A 20,710-nucleotide genomic window follows, 5' to 3' on the forward strand; every position below is an offset into this window, starting at 1 on the left:
TATATGGGGGATGATGATGTGGCTGATTTTGTCCGGGAGTAAAAAACTAGGGTGAACAATCCCTTGACAGTTCTAGGTGTACGCAAAGAAGAGTGTAACTATTATATAATATTCCCAGAATTTTAGTAAATGGAACTACTCATGATCTGGACAGGAGTTCCTGCTGCTGTTCTACAGATTCGGGCTCCTGTTTCGACATTCCTTATGAAATTTCAGCATCTGTTTTTGCATTTTTCCGGCGATAGTTAATAGAAACTTTCCAGAGATCTGTCAGCTGTTGTCTTCTTGGGGAAGGATCTCAATCACAGGGCTCTAATTTCTTCCTGCAATTATCCACAGCGACGTCTATTTGTACCCTCACATGCAGCTGGAAATTTCACTGGTGACATCTCGCCCAGGATTTGAACACATGACCTTTAAGTCTAGAGCCATAACCGTTACTGCAAATGTGATCTGAAAGAAAAAAAATTTAGATTGCATAAATTCAGTCTGTTATACAATTGGATTATATCATTTTAAACTAATGTATGTAGCACATCTGCAGGGAACAGTTGTGGTATTATACCTTGAAGAGGTATGAGTTTCCCAGGTGTTACCAGGATCAGTGCTTCAATCTCCAGCATTGATTGAAGACATGACTGCAGGGAGCCTCCTGACAGTGTTATCCAATTAATTGACATCAAGGAGAAAAGGCCCCAGAGGCTTTTGCGGTCAGGAGGCTGGCTCTGTGCTTCTCTCTGACAGGCCTAATTATGAGCAATGCTAACAGAGTGAGGCAGAGGGAGAATCCTTTATGTCCAAACTTACAGAACAACTAATCTTTCCTGAAGAGGCCTTTAGCTCTGGAAGGAATGCCAAACCTAACGGTAGCACGAGTATGACATGGCAAAGACACATTTCCTGTCATCTGTCTCCTTTTATTCCTCCATTCTCACCCCTATAGCTGCTCAAACGTGTTAATGCCAGGAGATGTACTGGATGTGCTCTATGTCTGATTATACAGTAGTTACAGAAAAATGGTTTCTTATTGTTGTCTATCTGCTTTCTTTCATCCCAGGATGTTCTAGAGCAGTGGTTCTCAAACTTTTTGGACCAAGTACGACCCCTGATCAAACCAAAGCATCCAAGTACCACCTACAAGTCATCTTCTCATAGGAACCCCAGAAAATCTCAATGACCAACATGAGCGCTCATGCACGCACACACTCACATACACATATAATAAATATAATGATAAACTTTATTTGATATATTTGGTATTTGGTAAACAAAGTTCTCTAAAAATAGTATGGGGCTTACCTGTTTTAGCAATCTGCAAGCTTGCATTTTCCCCCGTTTCCGTTTCAGGAGTCCGTCTCAGAAGTTAAAAGACGTTTTTAATTCATGCACATGGGAGCGAAACAGAGATGCTCGGTGTATTTTTCTCAAATTAACATAGAACAGTTCTTAAATATTTTTCTGTTACTATTACGCTTTCCTGTGCTCACAAGAGTGCCAGTATTCGTAGTATGCATTTCTATGGTTTCCTGTGCTTACAACATTGGTGTTGTTCCAAAATCACACACATTCTCGTACCTCCCTATTTGCTGGAGATAACTTTTTGTAAATACAATTGGTCACTTATGTTCGTAGCATGCATTCCAATAGAATGGTATAAAATTACATAGTAGCTCTTGTGTCCACTCAAGTATTAGCGCGCGCTGTATCGTAGTATGTAGGCTGTGTATTCAACACAACCTAATTTTATTAAAATAGAAAATATGAAAACCCGTCCCAATTTTTCAGCACACACAACAAAGTTCCAGGGTCATATGGCGTAGCACCTGGCAGTGTTCTGCGTACCATAAGTGGTACGCGTGCCGTAGTTTGAGAACCACTGTTCTAGAGAAAACATAATGTTGCTCCTTTGATAAATAAGTTTAACATTTCCAGAGCAAGCATGGAATAAGCTGCCCAACCATATTGTTGATATCCTACCTTCTTTCAAGAAAGAGCTGGATAAGACCCGTGGTTCAGTCATCTACTAACCACTGTACCAAATGGCCTCCTCTTGTTTCTCACAATGAAAGAGGTGTTGTGAACTAGATGTTCCTACATGCTGGAGTTACATTGCATTCCGTGCTAAAGAAGGCTAATTGAACTCAAAATGTCGTTTGCATTTTATTTTTGCTTGCCTGAGAATGTCCTTCCCTGCTATGGGGATTGCGGTTTAGCCTCCCACCTTATTCCCCCAGCACAGTTAAACTAGAAAGCTTCACTGAGGCCTCTCGGCACTCTTGGATGACTTGGAACATTGCTACACAGCTTCCATCCTGACTGTTTGACAATGCGTTGGAATTTACATCAGGAAAAGGAGCCATGCCACGCCTGTAACTTAGTTTATTTATTCCAGCTCGTTGCCGGAGACACCGTCTCCAGCCAAAGCTCAGCCTGGCCCAAGACAGCGATACCATATGTTCTTTCAAAACAACTCGGAGGACAAATATTAGCTCACTCAAGACGAACAGCACAGCATGCGGGAACATACTGGAACTGGGAGTGTACAGTTCACAATGTGCAGGTCTGCGCTTCAGGTGTCTGTTTTGATGTATTACATGGATTCTCCTTTATTTGAGCATTTTAATGTTTTGTTCCATGTCCATGATCTTATAAGTCATTGAGGTATTTTCTTTCTGTAAGCTGTGAAATGATAGGTTGGCAGGTGGAAGTGCTAATAAGCAACTCCTGTCTTTCCTCTTTCAGATGATGCCTCAGCTTGGCTCAGTGCAGCTCTGTGTGGTCTCTTTTCTCGGGAGTGTAAAAGGGTTCATTGTCCCCGGAGGGTGAGCAGCTTATCAGCGTTCCTGGGTGTGAGTGAGGCACCTGAGATAGTGTCAGAGGCTCCTTACACTGAGACACCTTTCAGTGGAGGTGCACTGTGTCTGTGCTGTACTGTCAGGCAGGGGCTTTTCATAGTGTCTACTACATCCATCATACACCTCCTCCCCTAGGGGGAAAAAGAGCTTATCCAGCTATCGCTAGGATTAAACTTAATCCTGTCTTTGGAAGCTTGTCTTTCTTAAACCTGGAAAGTGCTTTCAGTTAAAATAATGTTCCCGGTTTTGGAGACAAAGCTGTACTGTTCAGGGAGGCAAAAAATATCAAAGCACTTGTTTTTCTGTTATTCTTCACAGATTCGCAGAAAAGCATTGCATAGAAGCCCTTTACCATATTTATTTGGGCACTCATCCAATAATTGATCTGTCCCCAGAATTTGTTGCATTTCCCAAGTCTTTGGGAATGATGGAGGCGGAAGACTTAGTGGACCTTAGGTCAAGATAAGACATGCTATGTTTTATTGTGTATGATGCCCTACACTGTATGCAGTGCTGACCATACACAAAAGCTTATAAATGAAAGAAGGTCATGAGTATCATTTTGCTCAAAGGTTCCTGGTAACTAATTGGTCTTAAGACCTCATCCAGCCATTTCCTGATGAAATTAGGATCAACAAAAAGGTATGCTCAAAACACACTTTGGTGTAAAAAAGTACAATACATTTTAATCCTTTAAAAGATAAAAAAGGATAGTCTAAGTGTTTCACACCCATCAGGGCCTGCCAATGTAACAACGATTCAAAAACAGTGAGGTGGTTGAGTGATGACTCAACCGACATGGCTCTCCACACCTCTAACAGTTGAGGTATTATAGCAACTGTTAGCCTGCCACTTATATGGAAGGTTAACAATTGCTTGTACCAGTTAATTTATGGTTGCACTTTCCTTTGCCATGGTTTTTCATGGCTTGCATCATGTTATAGCACAACTATCCGCTGTTCAAAACAGTAAAAGACCCAGATAACAAACATGGAGTCTTTCTTTCCTACCCATCACACCATTGCCTGTGTGGGTGGACCAGGCATTTCTCCTTTTGTTTTTTTCCAAAACATACTGAAAACACTTGTCCCTGCCCTGTGCCTTCCTCAAGTCAAATCCACACACAGGGATCTTTCCCTAATCTGCTGCAGCTCAGACACACACCACGGCGACCAGGAAGGCAGAGCTGTGTCTCCACGGCCCCAGCATCCCACATGGGCGAGGACAAAATTGGTAGGAAGTGTTAAGAAGAGCCGTTTCCATTCCAGGGTTGAGGAATTGCAGATTGCAGCCTTCCAACAGCTGTGCTAAAACTCTTCCAGTTGATACTGTTGTACTGAATTTCCCTTTCTCGGGAAGAATGGAGAATTCAGCTCATCCAGAGTATGACTCCTGTATGGAATCTGTGATTCTCCCCTTTACCTCCTTGTCAAAAAGCCCTAATGTTTTAAATCAAACATTCCTTAACAGATTTTAAGGAAGATTTTAAGGATTTTAAATGGAAGGATGGTCTGATTTTCATCACAACTGTTTCATGTCGCAGAAAGAAATATTCTTCTCTACAATCACCTGATCTTGGTCTATTTGATACTGTGCTTGGCCTAAGGTATGTAATGATTTATCTTCATTAAGACAGTTTTAAGACAGGACAGGATATTAAAAACAAATGAGCAGATTAAGAATCCCTCCTTATTTGGTCCTCCTCAGCAGCTAATTGAGCCTCACTATATCATATTAGTAATTCCATAAATCTAACAACAAAATAAACAATTGACATTATTTATCGACACTGGACATACTTTTTGGCTTTTGTGTCTCTGCTCGGCAACAGAGCAGGAGTGCTCAATTTGAAAAAGGGCTAACACTTCAGTGGTAATCTAATTTTGTTCTATTTTAAAATTCCATCCTATATCACAGTGTTTCATTGAGCAAAGACTCCTCTGGCCACTCGGCAGCCTCTCTGTCAGGTCACCTCCTTCAGGCTTCTTCTTTCATCTGTCATCTCTCATGTTGGGTATCTAAATATCACAGACCTCTCTTTCTGTACATGTTGTACCTCAGTCAGTGTTACATCACCCCCTATCAGTTTTATCTCAAGCATTTCTGGAGCATTTCCTTTTTGTATCCCTGCCACCAGGGAAAGACTCCTCTCCACTGCAGTCAGTAAGCCCACTGAAGTACCTTTCCTGTGTTTGGTAAAGATTTCTTATCTTCGGAAAAGGTATGCAGCTGAAGTGCTTGTTTTCATTGCAGTGCTTGGCAATCTACAATCCACCGGAAAAAAAGAGATTGATTACCACTATAGGTCCATCAGCAGCTGCTTGAAGAGGAGCCTGGCACAAACACTATAAGAAAAAAGAAATTCATCAGCACATGTTAGTGTGGGATGGAGAGGTTTTGCTCTATCTATCACAATACTATGAATTGAAATGACATTTTTCCAGATTGTAGCTATATTTTTATGATGGTCTTTTCCTGTAACAGTGGGTGGTTGTCAAATATAGATTCTAAATCAATACTAGTGATAATAGGCCGCTAACAACACCATAGTGCTATTTGTTCTGTATGTTCCTAAAATCTGTTGCTAAGGTGCAGAAAAAAAACGAGGCCACCCAACTGAAATTCCTGTTTGTTTCTTCTTGCTACGAGACGATGAGTCGGGTGACGTCAGCACGTAGCACAGTGGAAATCTGAAACTCTGCCTTGGAAAATGTGCTCTGCTGTCGGGACCCACACCAGATGAGGAGAGAAAGAGGTTGCCTGTGAGAAACAATGGAAAAATACAGACATTAAGAACATCCAACTCTGAAGCGTCACAGAGCAATAAATATTGTGTATTTTCCCTATCATCCTGTGTCAGTGAACAGCTGGATGAAACTGTCTTGTCTGTTTTGGCTGCAATGACACAAGAACACAAGGAAAAAGCCATGTGAATGCTGTGTAGAGTATTATGGATGCTTATTAATTATGAATACCTATGGTGAGGTGTGATGATCTATTGGGGTTCTACTGCTGTTCTAGGATTCTCCAACCCTGCTTCTGGAAAGGGCAGCACAGTGTAGCAGTGGTTATCATCTCTGTCTTGTAGAGCAGCGTTCAATTCCTTGGGTGTTATCTGTGTGGAGATATACTGTATGTTCTCCCTGTATTTGTGTGGGTTTTCTCCGGGTGTTCTGGATTCCTCCCGCAGTCCAAAGATATACTAGCAGGCTAATTGGCTCCTGGAAAAACTGGCCCTGTTGTGAGTGTCTGTGTCTGTGTGTGCTCTGTGATGGATTGGCCACAGATAACAGGATTTCCTAATTATTGACTAAACAGTCTGAGAAGAAAACAGCTTTTCCCTGTTTCCCAGTGAACCAAACATCCACTGGGGTACATTCAAAAACCACAAATAAATGTGACTACTGTAAATAATAATAACTAAGACTACTAATGAAAGTATTATTAATAATAGTAATTATCAATTCAATAACATGAAGAACATCGTCAATTACATCTTTCAATAACAATCATCAATAATCAATAACAATTCAATGAATGTGCACTTCAAGGACTTTTTTAACGGGATATAAATGGAAAGAAAATAGAAAAAGAATGCAGCAAAGTTAATATTTGTGGTTACAATTCCATTTCATTAGTGGGCGGAGCAGTGTTACTGTGGCTAAGGATCTGCACCTGTCGTTGAAAGGTTGCTGGATCAAATCCCATGGCTGGCAGAGGAATCTTACTCTGTTGGGCCCCTGAGCAAGGCCCTTAACCTCCAACTGCTCCAGGGGTGCCATATAAATGGCTGACCCTGCGCTCTGACCCCAAGCTTCTCTCCCTGTCTGTATGTCTGTGTCTCATGGAGAGCAAGCTGGGGTACATGAAAAGACGAATTCCTAATGCAAGAAATTGTATATGGCTAATAAAGTGATCTTGTCTTATCTAATAAGCCATGTGCACTCTATAGATTTCTGTTTTCAGACAGAAGGAGACACACATGCAACTATTTGATTTAGGGGCAGCAAAATTATAAATGTTCTAAAATCAATCTCGGCCTTTTGGTCTTCCCTGTCTTCCACAATCATCTTATCTCTGAATTGATGAGATCTGTGTAGCATTCCGCTTCCAATGTCTTTAATTTTCCATCTAATGTTCTCATTGTTTGTTTTCAAAGTGTTCAGATCCTTACAGGAGAATCTTCCTCTGAAGCCCTTCCGGTAATTCTCAGCATTAGATTTGAGCATAACTTTAAAAAAATATTTTTTGCCCCCCTCCTGAACATATGCACCTCCTAAGCCAGAAGAAAAAGACTTGCACTGCGAATCAGGTGGAATACAGTATAACAGAATGCCATGTTTATGTTAGGTGATCATTACTTCCATGCTTACTGTAGTATGGTGAGTAGACATCACGAGACAACAGAACGAGAGAGTAGAAGGCGGGAATATATGGTGTAAGGGCGTGATTTGTGTAGTTAATAAAATAGTTAAAATAATATAAGAACAGCTCTTTATTAAGATACACAACACTTACTATGCATACTTCTATGGTTTGTCTGTCTTCTCTGTATCTAAAAGATTTTCTAAAGACAGCGTTGATGATTTTCCATCGCCTGAAGATGGCTTGTGCATTGTGCACGTCACAATTTACACAATTTACTGTAGGAGAAGGTGGTGGTCAGACTAACTGATAGACAATTGGCTTTTTTTCAGATCTGATTCAGTGATCTTCACACACCTGTAAACCCAGGTGGCAGAAGGCTGCATTTGCATTTTCTATGTGGATCTATTTTTTCAGAGTGTCCTCATAAATCAGAATTAAGAATTAACACAGGTGGGGATTATTATTAACAGAATATTTGAGGGCCTCAGTTCTCAATGTTAAGTTGTACAAAGACCACTGCTGTTCCATCTCAATGGTCATGGGACTCACAGTTCCTTCCTAACTTTGCAGTGTTCTTTTCCCCTTTCAATCCTGGAGTACTTTCATGGTTGACCACTCTCTCTGTCGCTTCTAAAACATCATTCTCTCAATGGCAGAGCAAGTCGGTCTTGCAGCTCCTTCTCACTTTTCTCTCTGCAGTTCCTGTTGGGACAAAATATACCCTGTTCATTCACTGAGTTGCCATCTTTTGTCTTGCTGAAACTTATTTCCATTCCACTGTGTGGCTCCTGAGATGATATTCGTGAAGTACTCTCACCCAAAGAATGGTATTCAGACACAGGGCTTCTTTCTCACTGATGATTCCAGGGATATTAGCCCTCAATGACTGTGCCTTGAAGTAGCACATTCTGCTGGAGATTCTGCTTTTGTCAATTAATTGTCTTCGCTGGTAGAGGCTTGGAGCAAACTGCTTTCTATATGTGAGTGACTCCTTTGTAAACCTCATGACTAATTACAAATGTGGGTGGGTAGCTGCGTCAGCATACGTAGGCTGCAAAGGAACAAGTAATAGATTTATTCCATGCTGAAAAGAGAAGAAAGAAAACGCAACATTTCGGCCGTGGAGCCTTTCTTCAGGTGTCGGTTTAGTGAGAGAAGGGGGCAAGTGACCCAAGGAGGAAGAGAAGGTATGACGAAGAGATCTAGAAAAAGATTTGGAGGAAGGCATAGTGGGTCAAAGCAGGTGTAGGCTGTAGTAGTTCAGGTGGGTAGCTGCATCAGCATGCGTAGGCTGCAAAGGAACAAGTAATAGATTTATTCCATGCTGAAAAGGGAAGAAAAAAAACACAACGTTTCGGCTGTGGAGCCTTCTTCAGGTGTGACACCTGAAGAAGGCTCCACGGCCGAAACATTACAAATGTGTGGCTAATACCACATGAGCCATCTGCAATTAAATTTAAGCTCTTATGTGAAATGCCATGGTGCTTTCTTTTCCTTGAATGGTGTTTTCAGCCCAGTTTGGTTCCACCACTGTTTCTCCTGGGCCAATCTGCCACAGCGTCAATCCTTAAGACAAGTAAGTTAAGGTTAAATATTAAACTTCTGTTCCATTCTGTAAGCAAGCTCCACTAGGCGTGCAAGCTTGTTTATAGTAAGATGGGGTGACATGTTAAAAAATATCAAAAACGGTGTTTGGATACTGATACATCCTTGCTTGATTCCTTGAAAGGGTTTTCTGATTGAATCACTTCTCATCATAGGACGAACAACAAATGCTGACAAATTTCAGTAGGCATCTGAACCTCAGAAAAATCCTTCACAGTGCTTCTATTAAGAAAAGTTATAAACAACAGAAGCCCACGTGGCCTATCTTTGGTGGTTAGCAGCTAACTGATCCTACTTAAAAGGATATTCATTTGAGAATAGGAATGTAGCAGGTTGCTCTTCACTAAACTGGTTGAAGAAAAAATATATACATTTTTGTAATGTGGACACCAAAAGTTCCCCACAGAGCCTAGGAGATAAAAATGTTGTGTCAACTTAAACACATTTATCTTAAGTCTTTTTGATAAGAATCCTCTACAAATCTGAGGGTGACAGGAGATCCAGAGCCTATCTTAGCAAGCAACAGGCACAAGGCTGGGTTAATTTGTTCACAGGATGCTTGTCTGTCACAGAGCAACACAGACTCAGACATATACAAACTCACAACAGGGCCAGTTATCCCAGAAGGTAATTTACCTACCTGTATATTTTTAGACTGTGGGAAGAAACTGGAGAACAGCATCTGGAAAAAAAAACCCTTGTGAATAAAGGGTGAACATACACACTCCACACAGATACAGTAGTATCCCACGACATGAACCTAGGGCCCTAGCTCTGCAAGGCAAAATACTAGTCCTTTGCCACTGTTCCGCCCAGATTTAACGATTTCCATCTTGTTTATTTTAATTTTGCTAATAGCATTTAATCTTCTGCACTTGTCTGCTGTAAAGATCTTCTGCTGGGTGTTTGCCAAATCTCAGATTGTATCTAAGTCTTTTTGACTTCACTTGTCCTTCTTTTCTATTAACCAGCTCTTAATCCACAAACACACATCTTTGAAGAGTAACTTTATGGAAAGCCATCTGGAAATCTAAATTCACATAATTAATTCTATTCATATTCATTGCCGCTATTGCTTGTTCAAATCTACTGTACCTTTTCTGAATTCATGTTATCTGTACCACAGGATCCTATTTATCTTAATCCTGTTTAAACATAGGACTTATTTGTCTGTAATTACTTGGTATGATTTTGTCACCTTTTCCATGGATTATCACTACATTACAGTCAACAAGTATTACCTCTGTCTTTGGTGATGGCTGGAAGAGTTTTGTTAAAGGTTTATGAATAACGTCTTGTGTTTTCTTGGGTGTAATTGGTAGAAAAACATCACGAAGTAGAAGTATATCTTAAGTGCTTCTAATAACTGTTACACCTTTTCCTTTTTCTATGTGAATATTAATATATAATTTTTTTAAAGTGACATTTACACCTACTATGCCCTGTGAGGGACTGGTGTCCTTTCCACGGTGTATCCTGCCTTGCACCTGTTGCTTGCTGGGATAGACTCAGGCTCCCCTGCAAGCCTGAATTGAGAAGAGCACTTAGAAAATGGATGGATTAATAATGTAATAATAATAATAATGTTGCTTTATTAGCCTTATACAGTTTCTTGCATTAGGAATTCATTTTTTCACATACCCCAGCTTGCTCTTCATGAGACACACAGACAGGGAGAGAGAAGCTTGGGGTCAGAGCACAGGGTCAGCTATTGTACAGCACCCCTGGAGCAGTTGGGGTTAAAGGCGTTGCTCAGGGGCCCAACAGAGTAGGATTCCTCTGCCGGTGGCAGGATTTGAACTGGCAACCTTCCAGTCACAGGCACAGATCCTTAGCCACAGAGCCACCGCTCCACCGAAGAGACCACAGTCCTGCCCCGTGTGAGGATCGAACTCACGACCTTCAGATTATGAGACTGACGCGCTACCTACTGCGCTAACGAGGCCAGACATTAGTAGGTTTGCACCCAGAATGCATTGTTAACTCTACAGCAGTAACCCTATAATGTGCTAGGCACACACATATGTGAATATTGATGTTTTTTTATCAAGTATGATTTTTGTCTGTTGGTATCTTGCAAGAGGGCACATTACTTGACTGCCTGGTACGCTCTGACAGCCACTTTGCACATATTCTTTTACAAATATGGAAAGGGTAAGGAGGCAAACTCTCACTGCAGTTTGATGAGATTTTTCTGAAAGTACCATGCTCTCCTGCAACATGAATAGGTTATCTTGTGGTCATAGCCTTCTGTGTGTTTCAGATAGGGATGTACGTCTAAAAATGCCTTAAAATGAATCATGCCGCATGTCATCACACAAAACAAAACCCCAGTGTCTTTGATAATAAATTATCATGCACTGTCAGCACTATGATATTTTGTTTCTCTGCACAGTATGGAGACACACGAAGGGAGAGACATGTGCTTTAACACAGAGCAGGGATCTCTTTATCTCTTATCTCTAAGGTTACAGATCAACAAAGAGATCCCCCTTCCTTCTTCAGAAAAGCTCATTCTCTGAGTTATTGTCTTTGGCAGGACTATACTGGCGGTTAGAATTGCGCAAGTGATAGTGGATTTTTTGCTTATCACACCATGAAAAGCACAACAAAAGCCTCTTGTCCAGAGCTGTTTTAAGGAGTAACAGTCCCTCTTAAACTTTAAAGGCTTATCAATATTTGATTTGTAATGATCTTCACAGTATACAGAATGGAAATAATGTACGATCAAGGACATCTGAGCAGAGATAAAAATGAAAGGAGATTCAGGGTGTGTGGTCAAGCGGGAACTTGGAGGAGAGTTGGAATGCTGCAGTTCAAAGGAAAGAGAAATGTTCCTGTATGAGACTTACGATGACTAGGGGATAGGACGTCTCAGCCTGGGAAAAATGGAAAGTGGTTTTCCTCTGTAAAGCTAAGGATCAGGGTGGCGTTGGCTAGCATATCAGAACTAACTTATCATTTATGGCTGTGTTACTGGAGACCAGATTAATAATTAATTATAATAATTGCTTACACTTATATAGCGCTTTTCTGGACACTCCACTCAAAGCGCTTTACAGGTAATGGGGACTCCCCTCCACCACCACCAATGTGCAGCATCCACCTGGATGATGCGACGGCAGCCATAGTGCGCCAGAACGCTCACCACACCAGCTATCAGTGGGGAGGAGAGCAGAGTAATGAAGCCAATTCATAGAGAGGGATTATTAGGAGGTCATGATTGGTAAGGGCCAATGGGAAATTTGGCCAGGACACCAGGGTTACACCCCTACTCTTTTTTGAGAAACGCCCTGGGATTTTTAATGACCACAGAGAGTCAGGACCTCGGGTTTACATTTCATCGGAAGGACAGCGCCTGTTTACAGTATAGTGTCCCCTTCACTATAATGGGGCATAAGGACCCACACAGACCGCAGGGTGAGCACCCCCTTCTGAGCCCACTAACACCTCTTCCAGCAGCAACCTTAGTTTTTCCCAGAAGGTTTCCCATCCAGGTACTGACCAGGCTCACACCTGCTTTGCTTTAGTGGGTTCAGTGGGTTCAGAACCTTCAGATGAATTGTCAGAGACACTGGTTCAAGCCCAGGCAGCTCCTACAAGCTGTAAAGCAGAAAATACGAACTGACTACTTTCCCAAGCAGCCTCACATCCACAGCTGCTCTCTAACTGCTGCATGACCGCAAATGAAAAAAACATAACGAACTGTGTCTAAAAACAACTCCATTTATTGGCCATTTACAGCACCTTTCATTGACAGTCCAGCTCTTTTCTATGGTGCCAAAATATGATTTGAAAAGCAAACATGAAAAGAAACTTGCAACAGCAGCTTGCCAATCAGACATTCGTTGGTCTTTTGAAATTGCTCTTGAAATTGTGCAGCAGACCAGGCTCTTGGAAGACAAATCCGGACAATATGAAACATCCCCGCGAACACAGAAGAACAATCAGTGGCAGCAGTACCCCCCCCCCCCCCAAACTGTGAATAAAGCGATTAATGACTGCGAAGAAAGATCAAGGTTAAATACTGGTACTAGGCTCTCAAGAGCACATAGACAGGCTTTTCCTGGCACTGCATGGCTGGAGTCTGGATTTCATTATGTTGGTTCTGACTCCTTTCACACCAGCCTCAGCCTCTGAAATCCAGCAGGCCTGTCTGTCAGCCAGCAATCAGCGTGTCTGGCTCTTCTCCGCAGCTGCAGGGGGCTGGAAGGTGTGTGAGAGCATGTCTGGGAGGGTGCAGTCAATGCGATGGCCCATGAATCAAGCTGATTTTCAAACACGAGCGAAAGCTTTCTTTTCTCATCTGGGATTTGGAAGGAATGGGAACTCCTGTTAGCCGAGATGTCCGCGATAGCAGCTTGAGGTTTTATCAGAAGAGGCTTCCATTAACTTGTGTCAACTCGTTTTACTCCTCGTGGAGTTGGGTAAACATTGGGAGGAAATGTAAGAGTGGGGAGGATAAAAATTCAAGCACACAAAGAGGGGGAGAAGAAGAAACACCTCCAAGGTAAAGCGACGAGGAGATTATGTTTGACTCCTCTTGTGCAGAGAGTTATGCCGTGCTGCGGTGAATGTCATTTAAAAAAAACAACAAAGGTGATTTACTAGGCAATCCGACAGAGGTATTCAGCAAATTGCCTTTTTCACTTGCGGCACCCCTCAACTGACAGATTTCAACAGGCCGTTAGCCTCACTAACATCTCTAAAGAGCTTAAAATTGATTCCGTATTGTCTCTCCAAGAAGGCTGATGGCGATATTAATATGAATGTTTACTATACATAGCATCTTTTTTCTGCAGCCAGAAAATAGTATGAATATTATAATAGTATAAATAGTATTATTAAACTTATTAATAGTATGTATCTGGCTGCCTAAATAGTAAGACCATGATAATATGTTAATACTGATACACTGATACTGATAGACTTCTACTATTTCCCAACAACCTGCAAAAAACATATTCACATCATTACCTGTGCATCCTATTCAATGAATACTCCAAACATCTTAAGGTTGAAGACATTTAAATATTGATCTTGAAAGTGATTTAATGAAAATGTACAAAACAGGAGCAACATACAACAAATATGGCCAACTAATAATTAGATTTCCTATAAGGACAGAACAGGGGTCCACTGGGTAGCATTGCTGCCTTATAGTGCTAGAGTCCTGGGTTCAAACCTGGGCATGCGGTGCTTCATATGTGAAGTTTGTGTGTTTCCTCCCACAGTTCAAAGACATACTAGTTGGTTAATTGTCTTCTGGGAAAATTGGCCTTGGTGTGTGTTTTTGTGGCTTGCAATGGTCTGGTGTCCTGTCCTGGATGTACTGTATCCTGCCTTGAGCCTGTTGCTTGATAGGATAGGCTTTTGCTGCTCAGCAACCCTGAATTAAATCAAGCAGTTGGATGGATGGATGAAGGTGTAATGAGTTCTTTCAGGACCCTATGCAGGCGACACAATCCGGGAATGAGTGGGGAAAAATCATGCAGGATACGGGGATGAAAACAGGGGGCATGTCCTTGGTGCGCTGGTGTTCGGGGGAGGTGTGGCCGAGGCAAACAATCCAGGAAGAAGTCCAAGGGAGAATCCAAAAGGAGGCAAAAGTCCAAAGCCAGGCGGTCCATCCTAGACAAACGATTAAAAACGGGAACCGGGTCGGAACCAGCATGGGAATGGGAACAGAATGGGAATGGGAACAGAAACTAAAACCTTAACGGGACCAGGCTCTTCCAGGTCCCGGACTCGCCTGGTACGGAAACCAGAGCAGAGCCCGGAATAGAGTAAGCACCTGGCTTTTAGGGAGAACTGAAAAGGGGGGCTGGAACAGGGAGCAGGTGGAGAGGATGAGTAGAAAACAAGGAAGGGCTGGAGCATCCTTAAGAAGAGGGGTTTATGAACGTGACAGAAGGTTTCCTATAATACAATGAATGAGAGGCAATTGGTACAGAATACTGCTGCTATTTATAATATGAGACCACAACTATGATGAAGAAAAAGGTGAGGCACATTTTTTATTTGTTCTTTGCCTGTCAGACCACGATCTGACAGTAGGTGATTCTTGCACTTCACTTGATCCTGTCAAGATTGAAATTCATAACTTGTCCCTGATCACTAGTGGACCATCAGGGAGATTCTACATACTGTATACTGTATATTACTAACAATGAGAGACAGAAGTCTGCTCTTTTTAAACATTACCATGTTAGTTTGGCATAATGTAATTTTTGTTTTTGCAATTTGCCAAGATTATATCATGTCAAATCATTAACCCCTCTGCAATCTCATTCTTAGTTTAAATCATGTCTAATAATTTTCTGTCCCAAAAAGACTTTCTGTCCCCCATAGGAACAATAAAACTTGAACTGAAGTTGAACTACATTACTTGGCTTTACTTGGCTACAGGTCTCCTTTGTATGGCTCATCTCTTGTTTTATCACACCCCTCCATGCTGGACCTTACATTGACTGTAATGGCATCCTACTACAGTAAAATTCATTCTCCAGTCTCATTGTATAATACAGTATTCCACCTATCTAAGCAGAATGAGCTGTATTCCCATCAAACTCATGCTACAACGCCAAGCACACATAAGAGGAGCTGATTAAAAAGGAACTGATTGTGTCATCAATTTCCCTACAGGATTAATAAAGTATTATCTATCTATCTAAAAAGGTTGATTAAAAAATGCTCTTGTTTCTGAACTATAGACTCTCGCCACTTTATGCACTTCATGGTTTCTGGAGTTTGAAGAATTATTTGATGTCATACAGCTGGATTATGTTGTTATTGCTCTGGAATATGAAAGGGCAGAGAAAGAGTCATGAATACAGGTATATCCGGTTATGAATAATACATGCAGGCAGAACACAATGCAGTGGGGGTCCACACGGCTTGTTGGTGTTATAGCGATACACTCAAGTGCACAATCAAAGATCAGTACAAGTTCGCTCTGCCCCCTGACCTCCAGGGTTAGCCAGCGAAGGATATGGAAGGTCACTGAGGCTCAGTGCTTCTCAGATATTAGCTCCATTATTGTCTCTTGGGACCTAAAGTCATTGTTCCTACAAAAAGTTGCAGATTATTGTTGCAGCCCTTAAATAATACTGTCAGCTGTGGGCCTTGCAGTGCGTTAAACGCTGCTCTGCTCTGTAAACAGACCCCTCAGTGTGTGCTAATCCTTTGCACATGGCCTCTCTCAACAATCACTGCCAGCATCCCCTATGTTAGAGTCTTTACGCTACTGATCACGGTGCTGGTTCACAATACTGTGTTTTCTCTTGGTTCTTGCAGGCTAACCTCCTGCTACACGGACTGAGCTAAAACAAAACCTCAAAATACTGTACAGGAACCAAGCATGTTTTTAATTGTTCTATAGTTACTGTAAGATTTAAATGACCCATGGTGAAAGCACATATATGTGAAATGGTATTGCATGGCATAATGTTGTTCAGAGCATCTACAGTGTCTGTGCCTATCATAAAGATGTCCTCTACAAGCCGATGTATCAGGAAAGATCCTATTTAACAGATTTTTGCACCTTTGATTTTAAAGCTGCTGGCTGCAGTATCAAATTTCCACTCTTGTGAAGAAATATTGAAAACCTTACATCAAAGTTCCCATGGAGAGCTACAGTAATGACACCAATAATACAACTTCATGTATATGCTGACAACACAGTGGCATGATAGTTAGATCAGGTTTCACATTGATCCTGCATGAGGGTTCCCTTCATGCCTTAAAGCATTTTTTGCTGTGCATTTTGCATGGATTTCTTCCTCCCACCAGAGGAAATTAAGCTTAAGTTTGATTAAGGACCTATAAATGATTTTTTCCAGGTTTTGATCTGGGTGCCCCATGAGGCAATAATGAGGCACACTTCCTCATTACTCAGCTCTGTAGAGAGTGGTTCTGGTACCTCTCTGCCCTACACTCAGAATCACCTAAGCTCCTTTAATATTCATGCAAGAGGAATAAAACTCCGTGCTAAAGCAGGATAATGGGAATTCCAGGGGTTTTACAAATTGGGACGTGCTTTTCCTTCACAACAGAGAGTGTAACAGAGACCCCTGCTCGCCAGAAACAGTATAGTATGTACTCCTGCATGTATCACTGTCTGAGAACCCTTGTCAAATGGATCTTCCTCTTTCTTCTGACGTGCAAATAGAAGGATTTTTTTTTAATTCCTCAGAGAGGGTGATTATTAGAATTAGCATCCACCTGCAAAGGAGACCAGATGATGGGAGACATGGCTTGGAAAAATTAAAATACAGCAGCAGGGGGAGAGCCAGGTCATGGGAGCTGATAACTCGCAGTATCTGCGTGAAAAAAAGGCAAGAACACCAAAAGAACAAGTGAAGAAAAGAAGCAATATTTGGTCTGTTGTCGGAGCTGCCGTCCAGATGAGTTTTATACATTCCTCTACATACATCTCACTGATCTGGAGGGCCTCCAAATAAAACACAGCAATGTCATATCCATGCATCGCCTGAAAAGATTATTACTGGCGTGGGGCCGGGCAGGAGTGTGCTTTGTCCTCTCTGGGGCTGCACAGTGAAGTGCCGGTCACACGCCATGGAAACGGCTCTCTGCCGGCAGCCAGCGAGCTCTCCGCGAGGACACAGCTCCTCCACTGGGACAGATAAATGAAATTGGACGGTTTCTGTGTAGCTCATATCCATTTCAGAGTTCGTAGAATAATGTGCTATCAACAATATTCTCACAAAAATAAATATGATTTACACATGCAATGAATTGTATGGATTGTGGGGAAACAAATATCCATTGCTGTATTTTTTATTTCCTTCCAAATATACATTATGGAATTAAAAATGTTCTTGTACTGTATATATGTATGAAATGAATTAACATTTCCATTGTCTATAACACCAACATACAGTACAGTAAGTATTTGTACCTCAGATTCAACTCCTGTTTAATTCTTCAAGTCACTGAGGTTAATATCATGACGGTTTCATGCAAAAAGTTCTACTTTTTTACAAATGTCTGCCTTTTTTCAAATTCATTTTTTTAGTTGCCCTCAATTTTTTTAAGCTGTTTTGCAAATATTGAGTCTTGTGCTGGAGAAGGAAACCCTTTATTTTGTGAATGGGGATATCCCAGAAGGCTGTCTCAGTTGCTAATATGAGATCCTAGTGACCGGCACTTCAATATCTCCATGAATCCCTGCTGGCCCTCAGAACACCCCTGGTTAATCACTTCTCACAAATATGAGGGTCAGTGACATTCAAGGACAATGCAGGAGGAAGAAAACTATTTCTTCTTCAATGTCATCTGAAAACCTGGACATTCCAGAACTCCTTTAAGAGCGCAATACACTTTTTTTTTATAATGACAATGAGCCTCCATGTTACCTCTCCATCCACACCCTGTGTGCAGACAGTTCAAACTGTATTACACATGCTCTTCTTGGAAAGCATTAAGCAAACAGACAATGAACAGTAAATGTTGCTCTGATTAGGATGGTAGTGGAACCAAACTAGATGGTTTGAAGACACACATTCCAGGGCTATTATGAGGCAGGAGCTGTACAATTGCCCTCTCAACAATATATTGTCCTGGGTGACAGAAGATTAATTTTACAATGACAGTGGCCTCCACCATATCTCTTTCCAACCCATCAAGGAGAAGTTTATCTTCCTCTGTTTACACAGATCCTGCCTGTTTGCTTTTTGGCAGACTTCCCTCATTGTAGTCTCCAGTGTCTGAAACTGTGGCTTTCATTGTGTGTTTTCACATCCCTGCGGGGTTTACCTGCAGTACATCAACATCTGCCAAGCAAAGAGGGCTTCATCCAGGCTGGCGGGTTAGCACAGAGAGCGGGGGAACATGCCATTGCCACTGTGGACATTTGGTAAGGAATACGAGAAAGGAAATATGCCACCTGGCCTTGCGGTGTCCTCAGTTGATCTGCGTTTTCTTTTAATTAGACCTGTGAGAATGCGTGTAAATAAAAAGGAGCCTGTAGTGTTGTGCTGGAGCACACAGGAGGGTAGTTCAGTTAAGGAGGTGAAAGATAAGCAGGGCTAGCTTGAGGTATTGTTTCCCACCATGATCACTCCATGATCACCTGCAAGCAATCAGAAGGCAGAGCCAGCACTACTGACTCTGATGCAACAGAGCCCCAGGGACAGAAAGAAGTGCCAGTAGCCCCCCCAGATCCCACAGCAGTGGGCACTGCTAGTGTGGGCAGGGCTCTGAAATGTACTGGGGGCCAGTGTCATCTCAGCCAATCTTACAGGGGCAAACAGAGAGAAGATTAAGCAGAAGTCCATGTTCTTGGTCGCAATGTGTTTTTCAGATGCAGAGGTTTTCTCTTTTGAATGGCAAAATCTTTGCTGAAAGGGAGAAAAACTGGCAATATTGATGGAAAACATAGGGAACCTTTCTTATGTACTGTTCAGATCATGTTGAACATTTTTGTTGTTATCAACATTTTGCTGCCAACATTGCTGGTCTGATGCCAGTGAGGCAACTGCACCATGTGCTGCTGCAGCTAAGAGGGAACAAGAGTGTTCCAGTGCCAGTGCCCATTTTCAAGCTACAAACTCTTAATCAGATGCTTCTCTTCAGATATGAAAGAAGAAGCCGTGGGTCTGGGGCTCAAAGGGACTGAGTTGTTTTGTTATAAAAAGTGTACTGTATGTTAACATGTTTCTTCAGGCATTGTGTTATGGGTGTCTATCTACAGTAGAAGGACCTACTGATAATGCCTTACATCTTCAAAGGGGGCATCTTAGCATCTTTCTTCAATACTTTTTGGTCTCTCACCAAGATGTAGGCCGATTGTCCCTTTGGTATTAAAATAGGAACATCTGTTTATTTTCTGCTTGTGTTCCAATCAGGCTCAGTTCTCACCACTGTAAAGTGTTACGCTCAAGAAGAAAAAGGTACAAATTAAGCTCAGTAATGATGAATTATGCAATGAGAGGCATCATAATGAGCCTCTTTGTTTGCAAGCATACCTCCCAGCCCAGTGAATCAGCTTGCTCAGCTGCTCACATACCTGTGCTCTGCAGTAACTGAGCCTGCTTTTCTCCAGAATTAATTAACTGCCCTCAGTCTATTATGTAGTAAATATACCCCAAGTGTCTTCTGAACTTAACATAGGAGAAATAATAATCTATTTCAAATGATAATTGCCTCTTATACCTACAGGCCAGCCCGCAGTCTTGATGTAAGCAATTCATTGTTTGGTTCCTACCTGTTCAATTCCTGTGAATTAACTTTCATACTTTTCTGTTTCCAAAAGAAAGAGAATAAGAGCCCTGGGCAATCTTTTAAAGAAATGTGTGTTACCACACTAACAAGATCTGCAATAGATCTCACAATGTATTTAACCCTTTAAAATGATGGTTGTAAATGTAATTTAAAATTACATGAAATCCTACATGAGGTCCTACAGGCAGTAAGACAGTACTCCAGCCAAACTAGATATCTTTCCCTCTGTGTCTGGGAGCTCTACTGAAAGACAATCCCTGCCTTACTCTCTTAAAGGACTCCTTGTTTCTGGGCAGGTGTATATGCAGAACATCATTTTGGACTGCTATAAATCATTGAATTTTGGGATTTGACTTACAAGAAAAAGGGGCTCCATAGCATCATCTGGACAGTTTCAATGTTAGGGTCAGGCCAGGAGTGTGTCAGATGATTGTGTGGAAGAATGAGGAGTCAGTTGAATTCAGAAAATAAATGGATTAAATCAAAAGAGCCGTAACAAACTCATTCTCTTAAAAATGGACTGGCCCTTTAAGGGGGGAGTGGTGAAGCAAAGTCCAGTGGTGGTACAGTCCAAGTCTCCACCCTTCTCAGTGAAGCCCTGCCTCAGCAGCTTTGCGTCGATGTGGCACTGTGTGTGT

At 41.8% G+C, this 20,710-nt stretch overlaps 1 non-coding gene across 1 annotated transcript; it reads right to left on the reverse strand.

Annotated features, from left to right (window-relative positions):
* Positions 1-10,700: 10,700 nt before the first annotated feature.
* trnam-cau (transfer RNA methionine (anticodon CAU)) lies at positions 10,701-10,773 on the reverse strand. The gene has a single exon. It is a non-coding gene; the product is annotated as a tRNA-Met (tRNA).
* Between the last annotated feature and the right edge of the window lie 9,937 nt (positions 10,774-20,710).

Source organism: Atractosteus spatula, chromosome 4 (assembly GCF_055471065.1).
Source record: "Atractosteus spatula isolate fAtrSpa1 chromosome 4, fAtrSpa1.hap1, whole genome shotgun sequence".
Lineage (NCBI taxonomy): Eukaryota > Metazoa > Chordata > Actinopteri > Semionotiformes > Lepisosteidae > Atractosteus > Atractosteus spatula.